This window comes from Canis lupus, chromosome 14 (assembly GCF_011100685.1).
Source record: "Canis lupus familiaris isolate Mischka breed German Shepherd chromosome 14, alternate assembly UU_Cfam_GSD_1.0, whole genome shotgun sequence".
Classification (NCBI taxonomy): Eukaryota; Metazoa; Chordata; class Mammalia; order Carnivora; family Canidae; genus Canis; species Canis lupus.
The window spans coordinates 7,504,287-7,523,791 of record NC_049235.1 but is presented as its reverse complement, the minus strand read 5'-3'; the positions used below and the strand labels follow the sequence as shown (position 1 = coordinate 7,523,791).

At 36.8% G+C, this 19,505-nt stretch overlaps 1 protein-coding gene across 2 annotated transcripts in view; it reads right to left on the bottom strand.

Moving 5' to 3' along the window:
• Positions 1 to 19,505, bottom strand: part of TNPO3 (transportin 3) — an 83,425-nt gene that overhangs the window by 56,750 nt on the left and 7,170 nt on the right. Inside the window, exon 2 of one of the 2 annotated variants that reach the window (XM_038556559.1) lies at positions 13,405 to 13,565. The exons of the other annotated variant lie outside the window; for it this stretch is intronic. The gene's annotated coding sequence lies outside the window, so the exon portion shown is untranslated. The remainder of the gene's footprint in view (positions 1 to 13,404; positions 13,566 to 19,505) is intronic. 2 annotated transcript variants of the gene reach the window in all.

Sequence of the window (19,505 nt, the reverse complement as noted above, 5' to 3'; positions counted from 1 at the left end):
CTAAGACTACATGTAAAGCAAGAGAAGCACAGCTAAGTCTATCTTCCAGCCATTTCTGTAAGTGTCAGGTATGTAAATGAAGCCATCTTTGAACCTCTAGACCAGCCCATCCACCAAATTTCATGAAATAGAATTATCATCCACAGAGCCTTGCTAGAATTTGTGACCCACAAAATTATGAGATACAATGAAAGATTTTTATTTTTGTTTTTTAAGTTTTTTAAAGTAGGCTCCACACCCAATGTGAGACTTGAACTCACAACCTTGAGATCAAGTGTCGAATGTTCCACTGACTGAGCTAGCCAGGTGCCCCAAAACAATTTTTAAGTTACCAAGGTTTTTGTTTTGTTTGGTTTTTTTTTTGGAAGATTTTATTTATTTATTCATGAGAGACACACATAGCAAGGCAGAGACATAGGCAGAGGGAGAAGCAGGCTCTTCTGCTTCTGGAGAGCCTGATGTGGGACTCGATCCCAGGACCCCGGGATCACGACCTGAGCCAAAGGCAGATGCTCAACCACTGAGCAGCCAGGCACCTCTTAAGTCACTAAGTTTTAAGGTAATTTGTTTCACAGTAGATCATGAGAACAACCAACCAAATATTATGTGCATCCTGACAAAAGAACAGGATATCACAATTACCAGAGGATCAAACTTGTGTCTCATCAAACCTCTAGATGCAGCTGGCAATTTGCAGGAAATAGAGGAGACTAGAACTACATCATAACTATGCAATAGGCAAAATCCATGGTGTAGGGAAACTCAGTAAGTCAAATGAAATGGCCCAGATTCCTCAACAGTTAAATATTCTATAGAGACAGAGAATCTATTGATTAAAAGACATTCGAAAGACATATTTTTAACAAACTAAAGACTAAAAACTATAGTTTTTTTTTTTACAAGAATAAAAACTATTTAAAAAACCACAAAGAAAGGATTACTACGAAAGGACAGTGGTTACTTTTAGGGAGAGGGAAGCAGTTATGTCAAATAGAGCCAAGGAAGACTTCTGGAATGGCCATAAAGGTTCTACTTCTTGTTTTGGGTGGTAACTGTAAGGGCACTCACATACAGTAATTTACCAAGTTATATATTTGTTCCACCCTATTTTCTGAATATGTGTTTAAAAAACAAAATAGAACTCCCCCCCCCCCAAAAAAAAACCCACCAAACCCCAAAAACCTCCAATATTTCCTGTTAAAACTGAACTAGTATGATGTCTTCCTCCCAAGTGAAATCTGTCAACCTACCAGGTCAGGACTCAGGAAAAAGTTCATTGACTGTACCATGCCACATTGTGCTTTAATCTGAATGGCAGAAACCAGTAAAAATTCCAAATGTATCATTCTGAGTTAATTATATTTCTAACTTAAATGTTTCTCTGCCTTTAAAAGTAGAGATCTCAAAAATAAGGGCAGAACCAAAAATCAAAACAAAAAACCCATTTCCTCCTAGATTGTTAAACTTGAGGGTGGGAATGCAAAGATTTTTAAAAAGTAATCTCTATACCCAATGTGGGGCTCAAACTCACAAGCCCAAGCCAGCCAGGTACCCCAAAAGTAAAATATTCTTAAAACAAACAACGGGAGAAGAAGGGAAACTGAAAATATCTTAAGATAAATGAAAATGGGGAATCCCTGGGTGGCTCAGCGGTTTAGTGGTGCCTTTGGCCCAGGGCACGATCCTGGAGTCCCGGGATCGAGTCCTGCATCGGGCTCCCGGCATGGAGCCTGCTTCTCCCTCCTCCTGTGTCTCTGCCTCTCTCTCTCTCTCTCTCTCTCTCTATGTCTATCATAAATAAATAAATAAATACATACATACATACTAAATCTTATCTTTTTAAAAAAGATAAATGAAAATGGAAATACACATACCAAAATTTATGAGATGCAGCAAAAAGAGCATAAAGAAGGAAATTCACAGCCACACACATTTATGTTTTAAAAAAGAAATATTTCAGCAATGAAAGATCAACAACCTAACTTTACCCCTTAAATCATATAATGATTCTTCAAAAGGAACTAGAAAAAGAACGAACAAAATCCAAAGCTAGCACAAGGAAAAAAATGATAAAAATTGGAGCAAAGATAAATAATACAGAACAGAAAAAGACTAGATTCTTTGAAAAAAATTTTTAAAAATTGCCAAAGCCTTAGCTATATTAACTAAGAAAAAAAGAAATGAGTTACTACCAATTTTACAGAAATTTAAAAAAAATTATAAGAAATACTATGGAACAGCAGTATACCAACAAATTGGATACTCTAGATGAAATGGACAAACTGGGATCCCTGGGTGGATCAGCGGTTTAGTGCCTCCCTTTGGCCCAGGGCGTGCTCCTGGAGACCCGGGATTGAGTCCCACTTCGGGCTCCCTGCGTGGAGCCTGCTTCTCCCTCTGCCTGTGTCTCCGTCTCTCTCTCTCATGAATAAATAAAATCTTAAAAAAAAAAAAAAAAGAAAGAAATGGACAAACTGCCAAAAATATACAATGTACCAATACTAAATCAAGAAGATCTAGAAAATCTGAAGGAACTACACTGCTATAACTAGTAAAAAGATTGAATCAGCCATCAAAAATTTCCAGTAAAGAAAAGCCCAGGACCGGGATCCCTGGGTGGCGCAGCGGTTTGGCGCCTGCCTTTGGCCCTGGGCACGATCCTGGAGACCCGGGATCGAATCCCACGTCAGGCTCCCAGTGCATGGAGCCTGCTTCTCCCTCTGCCTATGTCTCTGCCTCTCTCTCTCTCTGTGACTATCATAAATAATAAATAAAAATTTAAAAAAATAAATAAATAAAAAATAGAAAAGCCCAGGACCAAATGGCTTTACCAGTATATTCTATCAAACATTTAAAGATTAATTTTTCTCAAACTCTTTCAAAAAACTGGAGGAAGAGAGAATGCTTTTTAATTTATTCTATGAAACCAGTACTACTCTGATACCAAAGCCAAAGATACTACAAGAAAACTACAGACCAATATCCCTTTAAAATATTGATTTAAAAAACCCTCAAGAACATGCTAGCAAACCAAATTCAACAGTATATTAAGGATTATATACTATGACCAAGTGAGATTTATTCATGGAATGCAATGGTGGTTCAACATAAAAAAAAGTAATATACCACACATTAACAGAATGAAGGGGGGAAAAAACGACAAATTTCTCAATTGATGCAGAAAAAGCATCTGACAAAATTTTACACACTTTCATGATAAAGACACTCAACAGGGGATCCCTGGGTGGCTCAGTGGTTTAGCGCCTGCCTTCAGCCCAGGGTGTGATCCTAGGGTCCTGGGATCAAGTCCCACATCGGGCTCCCTGCATGGAGCCTGCTTCTCTCTCTGTCTGTGTCTCTGCCTCTCTTTCTCTCTCTGTCTCTCATGAATAAATAAATTTAAAAAAGGGGCAGGGGGGCCTGGCTGGCTCAGTGGTTGAGCATCTGTCTTTGGCTCAGGGCATGATCCCGGGGTCCCAGGATCGAGTCCCACATCAGGCTCCCTGCATGGAGCCTGCTTCTACCTTTGCCTATGTCTCTGCCTCTCTCTGTGTCTCTCATTTAGAAATAAATAAAATCTTAAAAAAAAAAAAAAAAAAGATACTCAACAAACTAGGAAAAGAAGAAAATGATTTCAATATAAAAAAAGACCATATGGGATCCCTGGGTGGCGCAGCGGTTTGGCGCCTGCCTTTGGCCCAGGGCGCGATCCTGGAGACCCGGGATTGAATCCCACATTGGGCTCCGGGTGTATGGAGCCTGCTTCTCCCTCTGCCTATGTCTCTGCCTCTCTCTCTTTCTCTCTCTGTGACTATCATAAATAAATAAAAAAATTAAAAAAAAAAAAAGACCATACATGAAAAACCCACAATGAACATCTTACTCAATGGTCACTGACAGTTTTTCAAAACTCTAAGACCAGGAACAAGACAAGGATGCTCACTTTTGTCATTTAAATTCAACAAAGCATTGGAAGTTCTTACTGAAGTTCCAGCAAAAGCAAATGCGAAAAAAGAAACAAAAGGCATTCAAACTGGACAGAAAGATGTAAAATGATGACTATTCACATAAGACATAATCTTACATGTAGAAAACCCTAAAGATTCCCCAAAAACCTGTTATCATAAATGAATTAAGCAAAGTTGCAAAACACAAAATCAACACTTCCAAATCAGTTTTTATACATTAACAATGAACAATTTGAAGAAGTTAAGAAAACAATTACATTTACATTAGCATAAAAAAAAACAGAATACTCAGGAATAAAGTAAGGAAGCAAAATTGTACACTGAAAACTACAAAACACAGGGCACTTGGGTGGCTCAGTCGCTTAGGCGGCTGCCTTCAGCTCAGGTCATGATCCCAAGGTCTTAGGATGGAACCCTGCATCAGGCTCCCTCCTCAGTGGGGAGCCTGCTTCTCTCTCCTCCCTGCTTGTGCTCTCTCTTGGTATCTTGTCACTATTTCTGTCTCTCTCAAATAAATAAATAAAATCTTTAAAAAAACTATAAAACACTGCTGAAAGAAATTAAAGATGACATCAATAAATGGGAAGACATCCTGTATTAAAGGATTGGAAAACTTACTATTGTCAGTACTATCCAAAGTGATCTACAAATTCAATGCAATCTCTATCAAAATCCCCATTACGTTTCTTGCAGAAATAAAAAATCCATCTAAAATCCATATGGAGGGGAGTGTCTGGGTGGCTGTCAGTGGGTGTCCAACTCCTGATTTCAGCTCAGGCTGTGGTCTTGGGGTCCTGAAATTGAGCTCTGTGTCAGGCTCCCCACTTCACAGGGAGTCTGCTTAAGATTCTCTCTCTCCAATGCCTGGGTGGCTCAGTGGTTGAGGATCTGCCTTTGGCTCAGGTTGTGGTCCCAGATACCTGGGATCCAGTCCTGCACTGGGCTCCCCTACAGGGAGCCTGCATCTCCCTCTGCCTGTGTCCCTGCCTTTCTCTGTGTCTCTCTCACAAATAAAATCTTAAAAAAAAAAAAAAGATTCTCTCTCTCCAAAAAATTAATAAATCTTAAAAAATAAAAAAAGAAATCCATATGAAGGGGCACCTGGATGGCTTGGTCAGTTAAGGATCTTCTTGATCTCAGGTCAGGTCTTGATCTCAGGGTCATGAGTTCAAGCCCTGTGTTTCACTACTTAATATAAAATGAACATAAATGAATGTATTTTATAATAAGCATATTTTAAAATAAAAGAAAAAGAAAAAAATCCATGAAATCTCAAAGGACCCCCAAATAGCCAGAACAGTCTTCAAAAAGAACAAAGCTGGAGGTCCCACATTTCCCAATTTCAAAATTTATTACAAGACTGAAATAACCAAAACAGTATGGTATTGGCATAGAGACAGGTACATAGACCAACAGAACAAAAAGAGAGCCTAGAAATAAACCCTCACAAATACAGTCAAATGATATTCAACAAAGGTGCCAAAACTACACAATGGGGAAAGGAGATATTCATACACACACAAAAAAAAGAATTATGGGAAAACTACACAATGGGGAAAGGAGATATTCATACACACATACAAAAATTATTCATACACACAAAAAAACTACATAATGGGACAATTAGATATTCATAGACAAAAAAAGAAGGTGGACCCATGTACAAGATTAACTCAAAATATATTAAGAACTAAATTTAAGACCTGAAAACTGTAACTCCCAAAGATAACATGGTGGGGAGGACATCATGACACTTGATGGTGATTTCATGCATGTGACACAAACAGTATAGGAAACAAAAGCAAAAATATACAAACGGGACTACACCAAACTTTGAAACTTTTATACAGCAGAAGAAATAATCAACAAAATAGAAAAGCAACCTGTGAAACGGGAGAGACTATTTGGAAAGCATATTTCTGAAAATGGGTTAATATCTGGAATATATAAAGAATTATTACAAGTCAAAACAAAAAACCAAATAACCCAATTTTTAAATGGGCAAAGGATTTGAAAAAATATTTCTTTAAAGATGATATAAAAATGGCTAACAGGCATATGTAAAGATGCTCAACATCACTAGTCATCAGGGAAATGTAAAATCAAAACCATAATCACATATCACTTCACACCTGTCAAACGGCCACTATCAAAAGAAAAAAAAAAAAACAGAAAATAAGTGTTGGGAGAGAATGTGGAGATACTGGAATTCTTGTGCACTGTTATAAAAGCAAATGTAAAACAGTACAGCTGCTATGGTAAACAGTATAGAAGTTCCTCAAAAAAATTAAAAACAGAATTACTTTATGATCCAGCCCTCCACTTCTGGGTATATATCCAGAAGAACTGAAAACAGATTCTTAAAAAGGTATTTACATACCCATGTACACTGCAGTATCCACAATAGCCAAAAGCTGAAAACAACTCAAATGTTAACTGACAGATGAATGGATAAACAAAATGTGGTAATACATGGCAATGGAATATTACTGTCCTAAAAAAATAATGAAGTACTATTACATGCTATAACATGGATGAACCTTGAGGACATTATGCTTTGTTTTGCCTTTTTTTTTTTTTTGAGAACATGTTATATGAAGTCAGTCACAAAAAGGCAAATACTACATTATTCCACTTATATGAGATAGCTAAAATAGTCAAACTCAGAACTGGGATGAGGGTAAGATGTTTTTCAGTAGGTATAGAATTTCAGTCATGGAGAATGAGAGGGGTCAAGGGATCTATTACACAACAACATACGCATGGTTGACAATATTAATGTGGTACTGTACCCTTGGAAACAGCTGAGAGGATGAATTCATGTTATGTGTTTTTTGCCACAATAGAAAAAAAAAGGTATGGTACTGGCATAAAGACAGACACAAGACTAATAGAACAGAAAAGAATTCAGAAATAAATCCTTCCATATATGGTCAAATAATTTTCAACAAGGACAAACAGGACTCTTATTTTGCATCATATACAAAAATTAATCCCAAAAGGATCACAAACTAAATTAAGATTTATAACTATAAAACTCTTTGAAGAAAACACAGGGGGAAAGATTCATAAATGAGATTTGGCAATGATTCTCAGATCAAAAGCACATGCAAAAAAGGTAAAAATACATAAACTGGACTACGTCAAAATTTAAAACTTCTATTTATCATGAAAAGACTTGGTAAGTATGAAAAGACCACCCACAGAACAGGAAAAGTATCTGCAAATGATAAATCTGATACGGAATTCATATCCATAATATATAAAGAACTCCTATAATTCAACAAAAAAGACTTCAAACAACCCAACTAAAAAATGGGCAAAGGCCTGAAGAGACATTTCTCCAAAAAGATATACAAATGGCCAATAAGCACATGAAAAGATGCTCAACATCACTAATCATTAGCAAAATGTAAATCAAAACCGCAATGAGATAGCATTTCTCTCATTACGATACCTAGTATCAAGAAAACAGAAAACAGTATTGGTGAAGATGTAGAAAAACTGGAAAACTGTGCATTACTGGTGAGAACTGAAAATAGTACAGTCACCATGGAAAACAGCATGGCAGGTCCTCAAAAAATTAAAAATAAAATTACCGCGTGACCCAGCAATTCTGCTTCTGAGTATGTTCCCAAGCCAATGCAAAGGAGGGACTCAGATATTTATACACCAATGTTCATAGTAGCATATTTCAAAATAGGCCAAAGTTGAAAATAACTTAAATGCTAACTGACAGAGGAATGGATAAACTATTTAGCCTTAAGAAGGGAGTACCATTACATGCTATGACATGGATGAAACTTGAGGACATTATGCTAAGTGAAATAATTCTGATTGCCAGGTGTTGAAAGGAAAAGATAATGGGGAGAGTTATTGTTTGATGGGGAGTTGAAGAGGATGAACAGTTTTGGAGATGGACTGTGGTAATGGTGGTAAATTAATGTGAATGTATTTAATGCCACTAAATGTACACTTTAAAATAATTCAAATGGAGGCCTCTGAGTGGAGCAGTCAATTGAGCAACTGATTCTTGGTTTCAGCTCACATCACAATCTCAGGTTTCTGGTATCAAGCCCCACGTGGGGCTCCGAGCTCAAAGTGGAGTCTGCTAAAGTTTCTCTCTCCCTCTGCCCCTCCCCGCACACATGTGTACATGCATGCACTCTCTCTCAAATAAATAAATAAATCTTTAAAAATAAATAGTTTTAAAATGGTAGATTTTATATGTTATGTATATTTTACCACCAAAAGAAAAAAAGAAACACAGTTTAGAATCTGCTCAAGTTCTTCGTAAAGGGATTTAGTCCTATTTTAAAGACCTGCCAGAAGCGAAAGAAATCATGTCAGGAGGAAAACATCATTTATTAACCCTTCAAATTTTCATAAACAATATATCCAGTATCAAACAAAAGCAAGATTAAATAACATCAACAAAGGGAAAAGAAACTGACAATAGAAAATAGTGTACCTATGAGATGCCTGGGTGGCTCAGCAGTTTAGCGTCTGCTTTCAGCTCAGGGTGTTGATCCCAGGATCCAGGATCAGTCCCACATCAGGTTCCCTGCAAAAAGCCTGCTTCTCCCTCTGTCTATGTCTATGCCTCTCTCTCTCTCTGGGTCTCTCATGAATAAATAAATGTTTAAAAAAAAAAAAGAAAATAGCGTACCTAGATAATGAAATGAGGACCTAACAACTATGATGTCTTAACTGAAGTGATAAAACTTAACATCACCAATAACAGAACAGATTTTATGCTACTCATGTGAATCACTGAAGACAACAAATTATCATCCAGGTAGTATTCCCCCAAAAATATTTTACCTGAATAAAATCATGAGAAAATGATGAGATAAAACCAAATAGTGGGGGTATATCAAAAACATACAAAATGGGACTGTATTTGTTTTTCTTTTTTTTTTTTTTTGACATGTATTTGTTTTTCAATGTCACTACCCATAAAGGAAAAACAAAAACACCTTGAAGAACTAAAAAGACCAACTACAAGCAATGCATTTTCCTTAAATGAATCCTGGATTAAGAAAAATTTTAAAAATAAAAACTACTGGGAAATGTGAATATAGGCTGTGTATTACATAATACCATTACATGAAAGTTAAACTTCTAGAGAGTAACAATAGTTTTAGTTTAGAAAAATGTCCTTGTTCTTACAAGATATGTCCGTTTTTAGGCATACAGCATTATAAGGTCTTCAATTTACTTCCAAAAGGTTAAAAAATATATACTCAAAGAAAAACAGAAAGACAGAAGCAAATGGAACACTGCCAAATTGTGGAGAAGGGTATATCAATGTTCACTGTAAGGTTCTTTCAAGTTATGAACTTTTCAAAATATTAATATATTAATATTAATTAATATTCAGGGAATTAATATATTCAGGGAATCAGAAGACAAATTGGAGAATGGTCATTAAGAAATGTAATCTATAAAAGGGTCAAGTGGAAATTCTAAAACTGCAAAACATAGTAACAGAAATTAAGAACCAAATGGAAGGGTTAAAATAGTAAATTAGACAACTGAAGAAAATACTACTGTACTAGAAACAGATCAAGAGAGGGGTGCTTGGAGGGGGCTCAGTTAGTTAAACGTCTGCCTTCAGTTCAAGTCATGATCCCAGGGTCCTGGCTTCGAGCCCCAAGTCTGGTTTCCTGCTCAGTGGGGAGCCTGCTAATCCCCCTCCCTGGCCCTGCCTTGTGCTCTCACTTGCTATCTGTCTCTCCCAAATAAATAAATAAAATCTTTTTTTTTTTTAATAAAATCTTAAAAAGAAAAAAAATCAAGAGAAAAATAACAAGACCAAAACACAAAGTCAAAAAAGACAGACTCTGAGTGACACATGGGACACAAGTGAAAAACTTTTACATATAACTGAAATCCTAGAAGGAAAAGAAAAAAATGGGGCAGAATCACTAAAGATTTATGGCTGAGAAACTTCCAAAGTGGTACAGATACCAACCTACAGACTTAAGAAGCTCTATAAACCCTAAGGACAGAAAAAAAAAAAACAAAAAACAAAAAAAAAAACAGACTTAAGCACATCATAATAACACTGTTTTAAAGCCAGAGAGGACAGGTGCCTGGATGGCAGTGTCGGTTGGTTAAAAGTCCAACTCTTGGTTTTGGCTCAGGTCGTGATCTCTGGGGAACGAGATCAAGCCCTACATTGGGCTCCACACTCAGTGCAGAATCTGCTTAAGACACTCTGCCCCCTGCCCTGTGACTGTGCACACAAATGCAAAATCTCTCTCAAAAAAAAAAAGAAAAAAAATCTTAAAAAAAAAAAAGGCCAAAGGGAAAAATCTAAAGGACAGTAAAAAGAGGAAAAAAGATATATTACCTTTAAAAGAACAACAAGACTGATAGCTAGCTTGTCAACATAAACAATGAGAACCAGTATCTTCAAAGTACTGAAAGAAAATAACTGCTAATGAGTTATTTTATACCCAGCAAAAAAACCCTTCGAAATGCAACAAAATTAAAACACTTTAAGGCCACAAACAAAGGGATGCCTGGCTGACTCAGTTGGTAGATGATGTGATTCTTGATCCTGGAGTCACGAGTTGAAGCCACACGCTGGGCCTAGTGCTTACTTCCTTGTTTGCCTGCTTACTTACTAAATAGCTAACTAAAATAAATAAATGAAAAATTTAAAGACTAATAATAAAAGACAATTTATAACCAACAGACCCAAAAAGAAGAAAATACTAAAGGGTGTTCTTCCTGGAATAAGAAAATAATTCTGGATGGAAACATGGAAATAGGAAGAAATGAAGAGTAATGGAAAGGTTAAGTATGTGATTAATCTTTATGGACACTGACTATATAAAGCAATATCATCTTGTAGAGTTTAAAACATCTGAATAAAAATATCTGAGAGGAGTTCTACATCTAAGATGTAGCAAGTCAGAAAGAACACTGCTTTTGAGTTAACAATAAACAAAAGCAAATAAACTACAAAATAACTTTTCTTAAAATGCATCAAAAGCTGAAGTCCCAGGGTAACCAAGTAGATTGAAATCTAAAGACAGACCTCTCCAAGGAGACAGGAGGCAAGCAATGAATGGCTCCCCTGTGGTGTAACAAATGAGGAAAAGGCATAGGGTACCAGATACCCAAGTAATAAAAATTCTAAAATTATGAACAAAATGATAAAGGCTGAGTATGGACTAACATGAACATATAAAACCCTTGGGACTCACAGACAAAGGAAGTTCACAACATCTACAGGCTCTTCTTCACAGACCTCCCCCAGATACTTAGGACAAAGACCGGAGACAAGGCAAAAGACCAGAGAAAACGACCTTTGGTACAATGATCCTGGACAGGAACAGCCTCAACAGCACAGAAGGCACAAAAAGCTGACTAGATCCTCTCCCTTACTGAACAAAAGCCTCAAGCTGTGTGGGGGTAGCAAATCCTGTCACCCTCACAACACAGGTTAAGACCTATTGCCCACTGGCAATACGAGGTCTCCTAACACTGAGGGAAGGGCAAAAAAAAAAGTATCCTGCACAAGACCTGCCAGATGGAATGCAAAGCAAGAATGCCATAGGTGAGGCCAGGATCACTGAAAAAAACCCCACCACTGAGATAGCAGCACTGGAATTAAGACTATAGTAGACTGGGGCAACAGAGAACATTCCCATCCCCCACTCCCACACAAAAACCCATCATACTCAAACTCCTGAAACAGTGATTACAAGAAAATATTAAAGGCTTTCACACTGGCTCTGTAACAGCTCAACTATAGAACTTTGTACTATAATTACTTGGGCCTTTGTTCATCTTTTCTAATAGACTGCGAGCTCTTCCAAGATAAAGAACAGGGATCCCTAGGTGGCACAGTGGTTTAGCGCCTGCCTTTGGCCCAGGGCGCGATCCTGGAGACCCGGGATCGAATCCCACGTCAGGCTCCCGTTGCATGGAGCCTGCTTCTCCCTTTGCCTATGTCTCTGCCTCTCTCTCTCTCTCTGTGTGTGACTATCATAAAAAAAATTTAAAAAATTAAAAAATAAAAAAATAAAAAAAAATTAAAGAAAGAACAACTGTAACTATCTCTACATCTCACAAAATCCTTCGCCATAAGAGGTACTTAAAGTATATATTAAATAAGAAGCAAAAATGACAAGATACTATATCATCTCCTAAATCTCTAACACCTCTTTGCTTTCCCAAACATGAAAAGCCCATCCTTCTACTACATAGCTAGATACTTACTAGGTTGGGAATCAGCTCTAAGAACAGAATCCAAAATGTTTAGAGAGAGAAAGGGCAACAGAGAATAAGCAAATCAGTTCTTTACAGATAAAGAAAACAGAGGCCCTGAAAGGATGAGACATTTTTCATTCAGAATCTTCATTTGTAGAACTTCATATGCCTTGCACAGATGGAGCCTTCGTCTCGTTTTGTTTTAAATACATATTCTGTTTTAGCAATGAGAGGAAGCTCAATAATTTCCTAGCTAAAATCTGAAGATTCAGACTTTAAGAAAAATTTCAGTGAAGAGAATCTTAAAATCTCCCTAAAATGGTAGTCTTCTGGAATGAGCTTACTTTAAAATATTACCAGTACTTCCGAAATAGGAAAAAAGAGAACAGCACTTAACTTCAAGCAACTAAATCACATATAAAACTTGTATCTTTTAATGCTAATTATGTAGTTATCTGGATTTTTTTTTTTAAGATTTTATTTATTTATTCATGAGAGTGAGAGAGGCAGAGACACAGGCAGAGGAAGCAGGCTCCATGCAGCGAGCCTGATGCGGGACTCGATCCCAGGACTTCAGGATCACGCCCTGAGCTGAAGGCAGGCACTTTAACTGCTCGTGTCCCAGTTTTTGTTTTTTAACTAAACTAAAATACAGATGGCAGCTGTATGAAATTCCAAGGACACTTCTATGAGAAACTGGTCTTTGGAAAATTCCCAAATTGCTTGTAGTGCAAATGTATCAGGTAGAAGCCAAAGTCAAAGAGAAGTCCTTTCATTTCAACAATCCTTATTTACCTTGATGCTGCCTCATCCACTGGTCAAATGTGCCTCTCTTTTTAAATATTTGTCTTTTAGAGTAAGAATAAAATAGAAGAGTGATCTCTAGAGAAATTTGGCAAATCTGAGTATCATAACTACTAATAATCTGTCAATAAAAAATTACTTGGGATGATACTGCCAATACCATATATTAAGGGGTCATAATTTATCACTTCATTTTGAATTCTAGGAAGGTTTAAGAATTGTTGATATCTAAAACCAAGCAATCTTGTTTTGGTCACTGAGCCATAAAGAAAATGCAACCAAATCCTGATATCCTAGACACTACAGTATATTGCTCATTGTACTTCCCCTCTGCTAAGCTGCAGAAGGAAGAAAAGGAAGGAAGGAAAAGGGATTCTTGACAAGGAGAGAATAAAGCACTTACACTTCATAGGACTTTCTAGCCACAGATGCCAGGTGCTACCCACTGAAATCCAGGCTTGGACTAAGCTCCACATTTCTGAAAGGACCATCTCAACCGAAGCCTGGGGCTCAGAGTCAGCAGGAGGAAGCTGCAGCTCCCACCAGCAGCACATTTCAAAGAGGCTGCAACAAGAGAACATTTTCCATTTAAGCATCTAATTCCAATCTTCCATTTCACAAAGCAGTAGCAGAACAGGCCTTTATATCAGTCTTTTCAAAAGATATTTCCATGACTATGTGATGAATATGAAGCAGGCTATGGCCCAGCAATCCTTTCACTAACATACTCTGTCTTTCATTATACTTCACAGCAGATCCTAAAAATACTTGCCCTTTCCTTTTCTTTATGGTGCTCTGTTGCTCCAAGACTCACTTCTACACCAACAGTTCCAAAACTGTCGAATCAACCTAAATCACTGAGCAGGCGGACTGTCAACAATGCAAGCACACACCCAGATAGGAGCCTAAGGATTCATTGGCTGCCAAGAATTGGAAGCGGATTAGGGCTGCTAGTTAATCCTACAAAAACTCCTCAAATTAAGCAGAATTACTTAAAATACTTCACTGAGGACAGAAGAGCTCTGGCAAATAGAAAATGAGGTTCTGAAAATACAAATATTTCAGTGAAATTTGAAAAGTAACATAAAAGGGTCAGGTTGCTGTACTTTTTTAAGCGTTTCAATTAGAGAATAATGTATTTATTAAATAAAGACTTTTAAAGATTTACAGCATATTGGGAGAAAAAGAGACTAAGACAAAGCAGAGTGAAAAGAACTAAACAAAACAAAAAAATCATCAGTCCACAAACGCAGTTTTATACATATACCCTATAACAAATGTGGTAAAGAGCTAGAAAACCAGAATTTCCCCAATCAAGAAAAAAATCATTCCCATCAGACAGGTAAAAAAAAAAAAAAAAAAAGTAAGTTGAATTTACCTGAAACAGAGAAAGTAACTTTTTAAGCTAGTCAACTATCTTAAGCCTTTGTATCTAATATTTTGTGAGAATTTTACAAATATAGGACAATCTGCTAAGTCTGTCATGAGTTACTTTCTGAAGGTTTTCTTAGCAGGGAGAGAAAATGGTTTGAAGGAATATTAAGAAAAACAAACTATGGGGTTTGGCACATTACTACCTAAAAATGATGTTTTTCAATATAACTTGTGTTATAAAATGGCCTGAAATGCAGAAACCATGATGGTATGAACTTAGCTAATAACTTCACCACAGCAGTGATAAGTAAACAACTCCCACCTCCAATATAAATGAAAGAGTCATACAAAGCCCCTAACAGGCTCCCATACCCAGAAAATACCCTTGCGTGCATAAGTAACTTTTCTAGAAGCAAAAAGGCTCGTTCATAGACACAAATTCAGCCAACTTAAACATTTTCACAGCCATCTCCATAATAACTGAATAAATAATTAAAAGGGAGATGCTATTTCCTTTATGGGAAGGAAGAGATTTCTAGCTAAAAATAATTCTTTAAAAGATCATAAACTATTCAAATTCCATGACAAATATCAAAATACTCAAGTCAACTTTCAGTAGACTGTAGCGTCTATAATGTGCTGTTCCATCTTGAGGTGATGATGAAACAAATCAGTAAGACCAAACGACAGCACTCAACCCTATATGGCCTCCTCAGTTTCTGATGAGATTCCCCATGTTTCTGGGACAAGTATCTTCAAACAATCCTAAGTCATAACTCTGTCATATGAAATTTGGCTCAAATTTGTCACATAATATGGTCATGAATAATATGGTATTGAGAAATCTTGCCAAAATATTTTCATGACAAGTAAAAACTCTTTATCCAAATTTAAAATCCTCTATAACCTATATACGTGAACACTAGCCTCAAGAATGGCCAAAAAAAAAAAAAAAAAGAATGGCCCTAAAAAAATGTAAGTAAATCTGGATCCATAAAATCAAGTTGGAAAAAAAAAAAAAAAATCAACTTGGGTTGGGAATGACTGAAGCATGCATCCCTTGGTAATCACAGTGCTTGCTGTGGGCCTTACTAATTATACTAGGCAGTCCTATTTTAAAAGCAGAAAATGCCAAACTTAAAATCATATGAAGCAAAGCTGATATAAGTACTTCCTGAAAGCCAAAAACATAGAAAATGTATTTCCTTTAATCACTAGTCTCTATTCCTGCCCATCTGTGCCAAGTTTTACAACAACTCATATAAATCAGATTACCAAGGGATGCATGCTTCTTCAGTCATGTTAACACTGTGCTGAAGAGTCAAATTTTTCAATATTATAGGAATATGAAATGTCTATGTAAAAGTACAAAATATTGTGTTAAAAAAAAGGCACTGAAGTGTTAGAAAACTCTGAATCCTTATGTTAAAAAACAAGTAATTTTCAGGTTTAATTCCAAGTATATTCTTGTGTTTGGGAGCTACTTAAAGAGTACTATACTATGGCTGAAAATGAAAATACAAAGAAACAATTAATACAGAGGAAAAACTGAAAAGAACTGTGCTATGGGCTTGAGAAAAATAAGTAATATAACCTCCATTAACAGAAAATTTCTGACCAAAAGAAAAAGAAAACTCATATGTTTCATAATATTGTCATTTTGGAAATTCTACCAGAAAGGAAAATTAAGTCAGCATTTTTAAGGAGTTCTGAATGACAAACACTACAAAATTTTCCCCTTTAGCAGCACTATGAACTTCCAATAAACAGAAATTAAGCTTCTATGTGAGACTTCACCTGTACGGCAGTAAAACACTCTGGCAGTATTTCAGTATCAGGGTACAAGCTAGAAAAATACAGGAGAGGTAACCTGAGCAATATCGACTTCCTATGAATTAAATTTGTTTTTAAGTTCAACAGAGCTTAACATTCTATAAAATGTGGAAAACAGTATGGTGGTTCCTCAAAGAAACCCAGCAAAACTATCATAAGACTAGCAATTCCCTTTATGGATATATACTCAAAAGAATTGAAAGCAAGGCCTCCAAAAGGTATTTTGTATACCCATGCTCATAACAGCATTACTTGCAATAGCCAAAAGGTAGAAGCAACCCAAGTGTTCATTGTTTGACAGATGTGTGGATAAACAAAATATGGTACAGAGATTATTATTCAGCCTTAAAAGAGGATGAAATTCTGACACATAATATACTATGGATGAACCTAAGGACATTATGCTAAATGAATAAGCCAATCACAAAAGTTCAAATACTGTATGATTCCATTTATTTTTTTAAAGATTTTATTTATTTATTCATGAAAGACAGAGAGAGAGAGAGAGAGAGAGAGAGAGGCAGAAACACAGGCAGAGGGAGAAGCAGGCTCTATGCAGGGAGCCTGACGTGGGACTCAATCCCAGGTCTCCAGGATCACGCGCTGAGCTGAAGGCTAAACCGCTGAGCCACCCGCGCTGCCCTGTATGATTCCATTTACAGGAGTACCTAGAGTAGTGAAATTCATAGAAATAGAAAGCAGGTTGCCAGGATCTGGAGGGTAAGGTGGGGAAAATGGGGAGCTAACTGTGTTTAATAGGTAAGATTTTCAGTTTTACAAAATGAAAAGGTTTGGAAATAAGATGGTGGTGATGGATGCACAACAACATGAACATACTTAATGCCACTGAATTGTATACCTAAAAATGGTTATTTTTGTTATGAATATTTTACCACAATAAAAAAAAAATCCATGCAATCTGTTTTCCATTTCCCTTACAGACACCAATGCAATCAACATGAACAAAATGATGAAATATCTGGAAAGCTCTGGAAGAAAACTGTGTTATAATTAGAAAATGCAGCACTGCCCTGATAATTTTATACCCTGAATCGCACCACCAACTCTGGTCCAAGGCCTGGGAAGACAAGAAATAAACTAATCCAAACATGGATGAATGCCACCAGCTAACAGACTACCATGCCAACATAAATACCATCACAAATTCTCATTCAGAGTCTTCAATACACCAAAGACATGAAATGTCTATATTTGCACTGTCAAGACTTGGAATATGGCAAATACAGAACTGATTTTAACTTTAATTTTAATTAATTTAAGTAGCCACAACAGCCATCTGGCTAACGCCTACCATATTAAATAACATGGCCAGATTGTTAAACTCTGCAATAAAGGTCTCTGGTTTTTATCATTCATGTGTTTCCAATTCCAGCAATGCAAGGCATACAGTATTCCTGTTAGTTGAATTAACTGATCCACAGAATTTGTAGATGAATATTTCTCTTTTCTGAAGGCTTTTCTTTCAAAAGCGTGTCATGTTTTACGAGTTACTTAACTGGAAAATGAAAGCATAAGCATAAAGAAAGCCCAGGTTTTCAGATAAGTCAGTAACTGAAATTGCTAAAAGAAAAACCAAAGACCATAGGTTTTTTGAACTAGGCTAAAGAATCAAAAAATTCCAAAGAGGAAAATTACTAAGAAAGAAATTTAAAGCTGAAATTTTATGACCCATGACTTTCCTGACAGGACATTTGGAAGAAAATTCCCAAGGACATATAATAAACCAAACATGACAATGTCAAATTAGTCCATCAGGGCATGATCTGATTTGACTGATGCTTTTTATGATTTCATCATTTCTTTTCAGTTTCCAGACTCAACTATAAAACTTTTGAGCTAACCTCTGAGCCACAGATTGTCTCTATAAAAGTAGTCTCCTTATAGCCTAAATTATAAACCTAGAACAAATGCGTAGCATAATTCATTAGCTGTATAAAGAGACAGTCTTTCCTTCTATTGCTTTCTACACAGTCTACTCTTGGGTTACCAAAAGTGGACATAGTTCACTGTCAGGCCTCCTTTGAGATCTGTCTAAAAATAACTTGCTTTATTTTAAAACACTTTGGATATCAGTGATACCTGCCTATCACATAAATCAAAACCATGGCGGGATCCCTGGGTGGTGCCGCGGTTTGGCGCCTGCCTTTGGCCCAGGGCGCGATCCTGGAGACCCCGGATCGAATCCCATGTCGGGCTCTCGGTGCATGGAGCCTGCTTCTCCCTCTGCCTGTGTCTCTGCCTCTCTCTCTCCCTCTGTTACTATCATAAATAAATAAAAATTAAAAAAAAAAATCAAAACCATGGCTATATATTGTTTCCATGAATTTTGACGGGAAAAAAAAAAGTTATAAGTAATGAATATAGGGATCCCTGGGTGGCGCAGCGGTTTGGCGCCTGCCTTTGGCCCAGGGCGTGATCCTGGAGACCCGGGATCGAATCCCACGTCGGGTTCCCGGTGCATGGAGCCTGCTTCTCCCTCTGCTTGTGTCTCTGCCTCTCTCTCTCTCTCTCTCTCTCTGTGTGACTATCATAAATAATAAATAAAAATTTAAAAAAAAATAAGTAATGAATATAGATTCTCTGGCAAATGGCTGTTCTAAGTAAATATCAGAGAAAAAGAAAACATGCTCATAGCATAGACTAAACCATTACTAAATTACACCCTTAAACCAAATCTATTGTCACTAGGTCATTAGAACTCTACTAAATGACTTTTGGTTAGTAAAATGAGAGTTGGAGAAGTGATGAGTTTTTTCAAAATGTATATTCTTCAAAATGGTTTTCAAACAAGCCAGGCAAATTCATTAACAACCAACTTGAAATTAAAACACTATGCAGGGGCAGCCCCGGTGGCGCAGCGGTTTAGCGCCACCTGCAGCCCAGGGCGTGATCCTGGAGACCCTGGCTCGAGTCCCACGTCAGGCTCTCTGTATGATGCCTGCTTCTCCCTGTGCCTGTGTCTCTGCCTCTCTCTCTGTCTCTATGAATAAATAAATAAAATCTTTAAAAATAGATATAGATAGATAGATAGATAGATAGATAAGAAAGAAAGAAAGAAAGAAAGAAAGAAAGAAAGAAAGAAAGAAAGAAAGAAAGAAAGAAAGAAAGAACACTATGCTGTAACTACGCTAGACCAGACCTTTGGTCTGTACTTAGTAATTGATTACTCTGAAAAAGCCTTATTGAGTCAAAAAGTTCCTCTCCCTTCCTGTACTTAAATCTTTCAGAGAATAAAATGAGGGCAATATAAATTCATCTCACAAAGTTTTTCTTTCC